This window comes from Chiloscyllium punctatum, chromosome 45 (genome assembly GCF_047496795.1).
Source record: "Chiloscyllium punctatum isolate Juve2018m chromosome 45, sChiPun1.3, whole genome shotgun sequence".
NCBI classification, from domain to species: domain Eukaryota; kingdom Metazoa; phylum Chordata; class Chondrichthyes; order Orectolobiformes; family Hemiscylliidae; genus Chiloscyllium; species Chiloscyllium punctatum.
The window spans coordinates 58,214,070-58,225,942 of record NC_092783.1 but is presented as its reverse complement, the minus strand read 5'-3'; the positions used below and the strand labels follow the sequence as shown (position 1 = coordinate 58,225,942).

Genomic DNA, 11,873 nt, shown 5'->3' with positions numbered 1-11,873 from the left:
AATCCATCTAACCTTTAAATCTTTGGACTGTAGGAGGAAACCCGGAGCACCCGGAGGAAACCCACACAGATACAGGGAGAATTGCAAACTCTATACATAAACTGAAGGGTGGAATCGAATCGAGGTCCCTAGCACTGATACGCATTCTTTGAGAAAATTATTCTATATATTTAGTTATTTATAAATTTTACTTTCCCAGTGTGAGTTTGAAGTTCAATAAATGTATTGTTAAAGCATTGAATCACAGAATTGTTATAATGTAGAAGCCATTCTGCCTACACTGGTTCTATTACGTAGTGACAATCTCCTGCCTTTCCCCCCATCCCTGTACGTTATTTCTATCCAATTCCCTCTTGACTGCCTCAGTTGAACCTGCCTCCACCACCTTTTCAGCCTTATCCTGGACCTTTGAATCTCAAGAATGTGTAGGGAGTAGCTTTTCTCTCAACGTACAACCAGCGAAAGCGAGCAAATTCGCTGCCTTCTCTCCCCTGCACTGTGTTGTGGGAGTGTCACTAATGTATTTGCATCTCTGATTCCTACTCTAGGGAGAAGAGAGAGAGAGACGTTGGAGCAGAAATGTACAGTCGTTGCCTATTATTTTACAACTGCATGAGGTGCAAGCTATGTGGTTGCTGGTTTGCTTAATTTCTGCTGTAGCTGCAGCCGTGATGGTGTGAGCGAGTCGTTGCTGAATTTGTCTCTCAACATCGACTGGAGGCAAGAGGGGAAAGCGTAAAAACAAAGATTTAAAGTGAGCAGGGCGGAAAATGTTTTACGTGCAAATCTCTCTCCTGCAAAATCTCTGGACCCTGTTGATTTTTTTTTAAAACAATCAATATCTATAGTTATTAGCCTAAGCTGTTAAAACAGAATTGATGTGTGTCAAAGTGGCTATTTTGCTTACTGCACATTGATTGGGTGCCTGAATCTTAGGCTGCTCTCTTGGCTTTTGTGTGTGTGTGTGTGTGTTCACAGAGAGAGAGAGAGAGAAGGAAGCTTTCAGTGCGGAGCTCACAAGAGCTAAAGCGAGGACCCAGCAAATACCAGTCGCTCACAGGAGAACCCCGTGGAACACTCGGGTGAGTAAAACAGCGTTTTTGCAATGGGTGGCGACAGAATAGAGAGGAATGGGGAGAGGGCTGGCGAGAAGAGAACTGGGGCTAGCTCAGGGTGTGTATATAATGCAGAGGGAAGAGAGAGAGAGAGAGAGAAGTCAACAACTGGACAGTAAACAAGATGCTGGGGGAAGGGAGAAACAGTCCTTTTTGTTTGGGGAGGGGAGCTGCTGGGCGTAAGGATTTTAATAAGATGCAGTATTTCAGTTCTCTGACGGTAAGATTACTTTCCAGTGCAGTTCGCATTTTAAAACGAAGTAATTGTTCGATCCTCCTGTACCTGCGCGTTTCACCTCTTGAAATGTGTGTTTGTCTGATTTTAATGCATGCTACAGGGCCATGTTTATAAATATGAGCGACGCATAGTAACTAGCACAGCTTTTAATTCCAATCAGATTCGCTCTGAGCTGAGGTTCGTGGAGGTTTTGATTTGTTTTTTTTAATTGTGTGTGCATGTTTTATAAAGAAAAATCTGCAGTGGATATATCACCGGTCTCAAGGTTTCCATATGCGCTCACCCTTTCTATTGTAGAGCCTTGCTAATGTGCAGCTTACAGAATCCTGAATACATAGATGTAAAGTGATGCAGGGAGATGTTAGTCTAATATAATATTCAGGAGCAGCCAAATTTCACCCAGAGGTTCTCCAATGCTCAATCCAAGCCAACAGGATTTGTACACTGCATTGGAATCTCTATGGATATTGGTAATGGTTGGGATGGGTGGCAGGGGGTTTGTTTTGTGTTCACACTGTATTATTTGGTACTGGGTATCATGGGCACAGTATATGTCTTTGTGAGTCATGTTGAAGTTACTGATAATTCTGAAGCCATCACTGCAGGTTTATCAAGTGTTAACTTGTGCTTGTTTACCAGTAAACAGTTTTGTGTATATATCTGTTTTTAAAATGCAGAATTGCATAGCATAGCTAGCCATTCTGCTAATGTTGGTCCTTGTGAAAGGGCTATCCCAATGAACCCCAATGAATCCCAGTCCTCTGCTCTTTGTCCTTTGACCTGAAATCATTTTCTTTTCATGTTGTAAAGTCTGTACCCAATATATGAGGGATGGGGTGCATGTGGGGATGGGGAGGGTGGTGGTAATTGTGTTAATTAGCTGGATCATCATGTCAAGTGATGCTAACTGCATGGGTTCAAATCCTGCACCACCCTGAAGGGATGTCCTTCTCAACCTTTCCCTCACCTGAGACATGGTGACCCTCAGGTTAAACCAAAAGATAATATGCTGGAAAATCTCAGCAGATCTGGCAGCATCTGTAAGGAGAGAAAAGAGATGACGTTTCAAGTCTAACTGACCCTTTGACAAAGCTGCTTTGTCAAAGGGTCAGTTAGACTTGAAACGTCATCTCTTTTCTCTCCTTACAAATGCTGCCAGACCTGCTGAGATTTTCCAGCATTTTCTCTTTTGATTTCAGATTCCAGCATCCGCACTAATTTGCTTTTATCTCAGGTTAAACCACCAACCTCTAATGAGAGAGCAGACCTATGGTGGTATTATATCCAAAACTCTTGCATTTAGAAAAAAAACCACAAATTGCTGGAAGAACTCGGCAGGTCTGGCAGCATCTGTGGACAGAAATCAAAAGTTAACGTTTCGGGTCTGGTGACCCTTCCTCAGAGCAGTCAGTCACTTGAGCTGAAATGTTAAATTTGATTTCTTTCCACAGATGCTGCCAGACCTACAGAGTTATTCCAGCAATTTTTATTTCTGATTTGCATCATCTGCAGTTCTTTTGGTTTACCTTTTCACTTAGGATTGGTTGAGCAGCCACGCAACGGACCATAGAACCTATGTCCGGTAACTTGGAACTTTCTTGCTGCGCGAGTGTACTCATTATCAAGTGATTGCCAAAGACGACAACCTTTTTCAAAGTGACCATTGAATCTGCTTCCACCAACTTTGCAGGCAGCACATTCTCAATCATAAGAACTCATTGTCCAAAAAACAATTCCCACTGCCTGTCAGGATATGGCATTTCCCTAAATCTGCATTCTCTGTTCACCAACCCTCCTGCCAATGGAAACTGTCTCTCCCTATCTATGTAGTCAAATTGTAATTTGTGTAAATATATATACAACAATTACATATTACAAATGAGACAATACTTATAATAACAAGACAAAGTGAACAACATCTGACGATCAATTTGAGTTAATCTTTTCAGGGCAATTCTTCATATACACTGGTTTTGCGTTATTTATATAGATGTTATTGTCTTCAAAGAGTTAAGAAGCACTGCCAAAAGAGAAAATCCTGGTCACCACTTGGAATACCAGATTTTTTCCTGAAGGCATTAGCCTCTGATGGAATCCAGATCTTGGATCCTGTACACTTGCATAGGTTGTTCTAAAACCAAACAATGCAGATCTGGCAGCATCTGTGGAGTGAGAAACAGAATTAACATTTTGGGTAGATGACTCTTCATCAGAACTTGGAAAAATTAGACATGTGATAGGTTTAAACCAAATGAACAGAGGAAGAGGGTAAGAATAAAAGGACAAAGGGAAACATCTGTAATAGGGTGAAGGACAAGACAGAGTAAATAAAAAAGTTTTCTGATGCAAGACCAAAGAAAATGATAATTGGACCAGTGAAAGAAAGAAAAGATTTATCTACATGAGGTTTGAATAGAAAAATAAGCTACAGGTAAACAAGAGAATGGATCAATTTGAAGACAGAGGTTTCAGTTGGAAATTGTTGAATTCAGTTGAGTCTGGAAGGCTGCAAAATGCTTAATCAAAGGATCTGTTCCTCAAATGTACTTTAAGCTTGATGTTGTAGTAATGCCTGTTAGTTTCTCACCCAAATGGACTTTCTTTGTGTGCGACTTTAGACAGTGAAATGTTTACTTCCTGATAATCACTGGCACTGACTACTCACACTGCTGGTCATCCAAGCTAGAAAGTGGCCTGCAATAATCAGAAATGATTTGGAGGTGTCAATGTTTGAGGTAACCTTGTGTTGTGCAATAATTGGAAATGCACTGATGGTAGGTGGGATTCTTTTACCAGTCATCTTTGGAGAGTTAAAACTTGAGTTTACGATATTCGATCATGAGGAAAGAAATATGTCCATTCTGATACTGTCCTTGACTAATATCCATCTTAAAAAATGGATTCAGGATCAGGAGTACAACCCCTGCAACTTTTCCCTTTCTGAACCAAGGTGGTTGAAGTCAGTTTTATCACATTGACTTCTCTCCGTAACCATGAACAAATCACCAAATGCAGACTATCAGTTGGGACAAGATGAGTTTCATGGCTCTGAGGTCTTCCACTGAGGAAAGTGGAAATGACCCAGGTGCTCCTCTTGATACCTGTTGTAATTCATTTCATTTTTTTACACTAAACAAAGCATTTTCTCTTTTTTTTTGACTGAGTGGGAATTTCGGTGCTGAAAATCAGAATACACCTTCGAGAGTTACGGTTTCCTGCCTCTCTTTTAAACTGCTTCATTCAGAATTTAAGGAATGCATGTAGAAACAAGGTTGTCAAAATGTGAAGCAGGGGACAAAGAAGCTTAGCACAAACCAAACATCACATCCAGTGTGTAACTGCTGCCAACAGCAAGATACAGCATTGTTCTTAATCTTATTGTTAATCTGTTCATCAGATGTACAAATATGAACAAGTGAGGTTCAGGAAGGTGGGTTTTGTAGGTTTTTGTATGTTTTGACCAGAGTGCAATCTTCCTTTGTACTGTTTTTGTTTTGATTTTTGGAGAAAAGAAAAAAAGTAATGTTTGTGTGTGGACGGCTGGGAAGAGAATGAAAAGACAAAATGCCTCCTATTGCTAGCTCATCTTGTTTGCTACGTTGGAGAGCTGTTACAATTTTGCATGCTATCCAGATGGTGCCTGTGTGAGATTTGAGCTGTAAACAGAGTCAAATCTGTAATCTAGGGAAAAAAAAACACAATATTCTCTTAACAGCTGAAATGATTTGGTAAACAGAAGCATTAATAGTGAACTCGAACAAAGGATGGTTTTGATTTTTTTAAAATGTCTGTTTACTTAAATTAATATCTTATCAGCAAGTGTTTAAGGTAAGTGGAGCTGATTGTATCTTGCAATTTATGCAGCACAGGCTGGAGGGAAAGCTAATTTTAACCCCAAATCTATTGTGCCCTATAAAGTAGAAGACCTAGCCACCCTTACTTAGTCGGGCCCATATGTGGCTGCAGTCCCTCAGCAATCTAATTGGAGTCTTTAATTTCCCTCTGACATGGGTGACCAATCTAGGCAGTTGAACCAAACATTTGGTATCCGAGGATTGAAACATCGGAGCAGCAACAGATCATTCAACCACTCGAACCTGACCCATCATTTGGGATCATTGCTGATTATCTCCATTATTGCCATCTTCCGACATTACTGCTATATCCCTGGATGTCAGCAATATCTAGTAATCGCTCATCCTTGCACCTTGAATATACTCATGATTGAGCTTCCACATCCCTTCTCCATTAGAGAATTCCAAAGGTGCACCCTCCTTAGAATCCCTACCATAGGAAAGCAGGCCATTCAGCCCATCGAGTCTGCACTGACCCTCCGAACAGCAAACCACCTAGACTTAGAACCCAGACCCCAACCGCCATCCTGTCCTTGTAACCCTGCATTTCCCATGGCTAATCCACCTAGCCTGCTCATCTTTGGAATGTGAGAGGAAATTGGAACACCCAGAGGAAACCCATGCAGGCAAGGGGAGAATGTGCAAACAGATGAATGAATGTCCATATAGACAGTCACCCAAGGGTGGAATTGAAGGAGGATCCCTGATGTTGTGAGGCAGCAGTGCTAACCACTGCACCACCATGCCAACACTTATCTCCGTTCTAAATTGCCTCCCCCTTATTCTGAGTCTGGATGCATGTTAAATGCCAACCTTACTGTGAATACCCACACCAACAAAATAAATGGTTAGAAATTTCATACATTTTTGTCTGGTTGTGAATTTTTTCAAGGCATGTCAGCCTGTTGTTGCAGTTGGAATTTAATTTGAAGCAAATTTGCAGAAGGCAACACAATGTTATTTCTTGATCTAGACACTGTTCATTTTAGGTTTATCTAAATGCACTGCTATTGGAGATAACTGGAGCATCTGTGGGGTAGATACAAGGCAAGAATACGACTTTTTAAATATCTAGTAGAATAGAAGATGAAACCATATCCCTGGGAGCTCACTGGGGAATATGTATCCTTTTTCTTGGACGTGGGTCCATCAGGCATTGAGTGTCTCTTAGTTTCTTTGTTAATCCAAGGTGTGGATTCCATTTATTATTTGAGTCTATCACTTTGTGGTTTAGTTGAGGTAAGCGTTTTCTTATTATCGTGCTAGTTGGAGTTGGGGGATAGAGGTGATATATCAATGGATGGAAATGAAATGTTTGGTTTCTGCTCCAGGCAGCTTTGAGATTGCATGTGCTCTCTTGGGAAAACTTAAAAGAAACAAAGTCAAGAGTCAAGCAAGTCAAGTCTGATCAAGAGCAAAAACAGTATTCAGTATAACTAGTCCCTAGATTTCATTGTTGTTGGTGTCATTGGTAGGGCCAGTATTTGGTACATGGAATGTAGAAACAGAAGTAGGCCATGCAGTCCATCAAGCCTGCTCTGTCAGTTGTTTAGATCATGACGGATCATCCAACTCAACACCATTTTCCCACAATCTCTCCATATCTCTTGACGTCATTAGTCTCTAGAAAGTGATCGAACCAGTCTTGAACCTGTTCAATGACTGAACTTCCACCGTCCTCTGGGGTAAAGAATTCCAAAGATTCACCAGTCTCTGAGTGAAGAAATTCCACCTAATTCAACCTTAAATGGTCGACCACTTATTATGTGACAATATTCCCTGTTTTGGATTTGGGGTGGCATGGGGGAGGCAATGATGTAGTGCCATGTAGTCACTGCACCAGTAATCCAGCACTCTAAGCTATTCTCAGGGGACATAGGTTCAAATTCCACCATGGTCGATGGTGAAATTTGAATTCAGTCAAAATCTGGAGTTAAAACTGGAGTTTCTAATGGTAACTATTGTCAATTCTCATTAAAAACTCACAACTAATGTGCATTATAGAAGGAAATCTATTGTCCTACCTGGTCTGGCCTGTAATTCCAGACCCACATCAATGTGATTGACTCATAACTGCTGTCTGAAGTGGTCCTAACAAGCTAGTCATCTCATGGACATTTAGGGATGGGTAATAAATGCTGGCCCAGCGTGTGAACCCCACATCCATGAATAATATTTTTCTTTAAATTCAGCAACCAGAGAAAACACCTTATCTGTATCCAGTCTGTCACACCTTATAAGTAGTTTGTGCACTTCAAATCAGAGCAGAGGAAATAGTGTCAATCTGAATGTGGATGATATGGACAAGCAGGAAGCAACAATGCAATTGGGCCAGCCTGGAACAAAAGGTTTGGTTTATCTGGGTGGAGACAAAACAGAAGGAATTCTGATGGCTGCATCAGCAATGTCTTTCGACAAAGGTAAATTACTCTCTCTTTCTTATTCAACTGGGAACAATGGCAACTGTAATTAATTTCAGCTAATATTGAGAAAGATCTTTAATAGAGAGAGTTGGTGAGTGAACTGAGTTAATGAGTAGATAAATGCATGATTGAGAAAGGATACACTGAGTTTGATGGATTAGAGTGGCAGGTGGTTTGTGTAGAGCATAAAGACCAAAATAAGCCAAGATGGCCTTTTGTGGACTGTAAATTCTGTTTATCACAGATGATAGAATATGGACTAGTACAAAGAATCAGTGATCACACTGTTCAAATCTGGTTGGTGGTGAAGGTAACAATACTAGAATATTTGGAAAGAGACCTTGGAGTGCAGGTTCGTAGCTCCTTGAAAGTGTAGTTGCAGGTAGATAGAATAGTGAAGAAGGCGTTTGGTATGCTTTCCTTTATTGGTCAGACTATTGAATACAGGAGTTGGGAGGTCATATTGCAGCTGTACAGGACATTGGTTCGGCCACTGTTGGAATATTGCGTTCAATTCTGGTCTCCTTCCTATCAGAAGGATGTTGTGAAACTTGAAAGGGTTCAGAAAAGATTTACAAGGATGTTGCCAGGGTTGGAGGGTTTGAGCTATCGGGAGAGGCTGAACAGGCTGCGGCTGTTTTCCCTGGAGCGTCGGAGGCTGAGGGGTGACCTTATAGAGGTTTATAAAATGATGAGGGGCACGGATAGGGTAAATAGGCAAGGTCTTTTCCCTGGGTTACGAGAGTCCAAAACTAAAAGGCATAGGTTTAGGGTGAGAGGGAAAAGATATAAAAGAGACCTAAGGGGAAACCTTTTCACTCAGAGGGTGGTATGTGTATGGAATGAGCTGCCAGAGGAAGTGGTGGAGACTAGTACAATTGCAACATTTAAAAGGCATCTGGATGGGTATATGAATAGGAACGGTTTGGAGGGATATGGTCCGGGTGCTGGCAGGTGGGACTAGATTGGGTTGGGATATCAGGTTGGCGTGAACAATTTGGACCGAAGGGTCTGTTTCCATTTTGTACATCTCTATGACTCGATCTCTCTTCAAAACTCTGAGGAATACAGACTCAGTTTATCCAATCTTCTGTATAAGACAGTCCTGCTACCCCAGTAGTTAGTCTGGTTAACCTCCATTGCACTCCCTCTATAGATATATCCTTTTCCTTTGTCCATTTCACTCTGTCAAACACGGTCTTGATGTCAATGGCAATCACCCTCGCTACCCTTGGAGAAACTACACCTGCAGTGCTGTGCAAATTTTTGGTCTCCTTTTCTTACATTGTCCTGTGCATAATAAAAAAAAGGTACAGGGCACATCCATCCCAACCAACTACCACCCATTAGTCCACTCTCAATTTTCAACAAGGTGTCACCAACACACTTATCAAGTAGCACATGCCCACTGACCCCCCCCCCCATTTTGTTTCCTCTAGGGTCACTCTGTTCCTGACCTCAATACAGCCAATACAGCAATACGTGAAAAATGATAACATCAAGGAGCTTTAGCAAAATTAGTCCATTGGAATAGGGGGGCCAAAAGTCTCTGGTAGTTGGAGGCATACCTGGGATATGATTTTGGTGGTTGGAGGACAGTCATCTCAGCTCCAGGACATCTCTGCAGGAGTTCCTCAGGGTAGTGTCCTCAACCCAATCATTTTCAGATGTATCATCGATGACCTTCCCTCTATCATAAGTTCAGAGAAGGAAATGTTCACTGACAACAACTGCAGGATGTTCAGTAATGTTTATGACTCCACTAATAGTCAATCAGTCACAGAGTCCTAGTTATACAGCATGGAAACAGACCCTTCAGTCTAACTCATCTGTGCTGACTGGATCTCCTGTACTGATCTAGTCCACCACTTCCTCTGGCAACTCATTCCACAGACACACCATTGCATAAAAATATATCCCTCAGGTTCTTTGTAAACCTTTTCCCCTCTCATCTTAAACCTATGCTCTTCAATGTTGGACTCCCCTACCCTGGGAAAAAGACCTTGGCTATTCTCCCAACCCATGCCCCTCATGATTTCATCAACGTCTACAAAATCACCCCTCAACTTCTGATGCTCCAAGGAAAAAAGCTCCAACCTATTCAGCCTCTCCCTAAAGCTGAATCCCTCCAATCTCAGTAACATTCTTGTAATTTCTTTCTGAACCCTTTCAAGTTTGACAACATCTTTCTATACCCAAACGCAACAAGACATGGACAGTATCTAAGCTTGGGCTGAAATACAGTAAGTGATATTTGTATCACATCTGTTCCAGGCAAATGACCATTTGCAACAAAAGAGCCACTTGACACCCAGTGCAGTGACCATTACTGAATCGTCCACTCTCAGCATCCTGGGGAGTGGGGCAGGGGTGGGCAACAGAGGGTTAGCCATTGACTAGAAGCTGAGCTTGATAACCATATAGTAAGATGTTTGCAAGAGTGAGTAAGAGGCTGGGAATTCAATGGTAAGTGATTCACCTTCTGACTCCTAAAAGCCTGTTCCCATCTACCATGGACAACTCAGGAGTGTGACGGAATACTCTCCACTGGGAAAAGAGCAGCTCCCACAAGCAGCTACTTTAGAAGCTTGACACCAAAACAGCCCATTTGATTGCACCCATTCATCACCCACGACACTTGTTTTTTTCTACGGCTAATGCACAGTGAAAGCAGTGTGCATCATCTACAAACTGCACAAGTCACCTAGACTTCATAGACTATTGTGCTGTCGTAAGGACAGACTGACGGGCAGAGGGGGTGGGGTGGCCATGTTGGTAAGGGATGGTATTCAGTCCCTTGTGCGGGGGGACCTAGAATCAGGAGATGTAGAGTCAGTGTGGATAGAGCTGAGAAATACTAAAGGTAAAAAGACCCTCTTGGGAGTTATCTACAGACCCCCAAACAGTAGTCGTGGATGTCGGATGTAAGTTGAATCAGGAGATGAAATTGGCCTGTCGCAAAGATGTTACTACAGTTGTTATGGGGGATTTTAACATGCAGGTAGACTGGAAGAATCAGGATGGTATTGGACCTCAAGAAAGAGACTTTGTGGAGTGCCTTTGAGATGGATTCTTAGAACAGCTGGTGCTGGCGCCAACCAGGGAGAAGGCAATTTTGGATCTGGTATTGTGCAACAAACCAGAATTGATCAGGGACCTCTAAGTGAAGGAGCCATTGGGAAGTAGTGACTATAATACAATAAGTTTCAATCTGCAATTTGAGAGGGAGAGGGTACAATCAGAAGTGACAATATTTCAGTTGAATAAAGGGAACTATGGAGTTATGAGGGAGGAGCTGGCCAAAGTTCAATGGTGCAACACCTTAGCAGGGATGACAGTGGAGGAACAATGGCAGATATTTCTGGGTATAACGCAGAAGATGCAGGATCAGTTCATTCCAAAAAGGAAGAAAGATCCTAGGAGGAGGCATGGGCGGCCGTGGCTGACGAGGGAAGTTAAGAAACATATAAAGTTAAAAGAGAAAAAGTATAACATAGCAAAGATAGTTGGGAAAACGGAGGACTGGGAAGCTTTTAAAGAACAACAGAGGATTACTAAGAAGGAAAAACGCAGAGAAAAAATGAGGTACAAAGGTAAACTGGCCAAAAATATAAAGGAGGATAGTAAAAGCTTTTTTAGGTATGTGAAAGGCAAAAAAAATGATTAAGACTAAAATTGGGCCCTTGAAGACAGAAACAGGGGAATATATTATGGGGAACAAAGAAATGGCGGAAGAATTGAATTGGTACTTCAGATCTGTATTCACTGGGGAAGACACAAGCAATCTCCCTGAGGTAACAGTGGCTGAAGGACCTGAATTTAAGGGAATTTATATTTGCCAGGAATTGGTGTCGGAGAGACTGTTAGGTCTGAAGGTTGATAAGTCCCCGCGGCCTGATGGTCTACATCCCAGGGTACTGAAGGAGGTGGCTTGAGAAATCGTGGATGCATTGGTGATTATTTTCCAGAGTTCGATAGATTCGGGATCAGTTCCTGCAGATTGGAGGGTGGCTAATGTTGTACCACTTTTTAAAAAAAGTGGAAATTATAGACCAGTTAGTCTGACCTTAGTGGTGGGAAAGATGCTGGAGTCTATTATAAAGGATGAAATTATGACACATCTGGATAGTAGTAACAAGATAGGTCAGAGTCAGCATGGATTTATGAAGGGGAAATCTTGACTAATCTTCTGGAATTTTTTGAGGATGTAACTCTGAAGATGGACGAGGGAGATCCAGTAGAT

The 11,873-nt window shown here is 41.9% G+C and overlaps 1 protein-coding gene across 4 annotated transcripts in view; it reads left to right on the top strand.

Moving 5' to 3' along the window:
- The first annotated feature begins 493 nt into the window (after positions 1–493).
- LOC140467470 (uncharacterized) overlaps positions 494–11,873 on the top strand; it is a 136,029-nt gene continuing 124,649 nt past the window's right edge. For 2 of the 4 annotated variants that reach the window (XR_011955472.1, XR_011955471.1), the window contains exon 1: positions 494–1,082. The gene's annotated coding sequence lies outside the window, so the exon portion shown is untranslated. The remainder of the gene's footprint in view (positions 1,083–11,873) is intronic. The other 2 variants (XR_011955470.1, XM_072563872.1) reach the window with 2 other exon arrangements.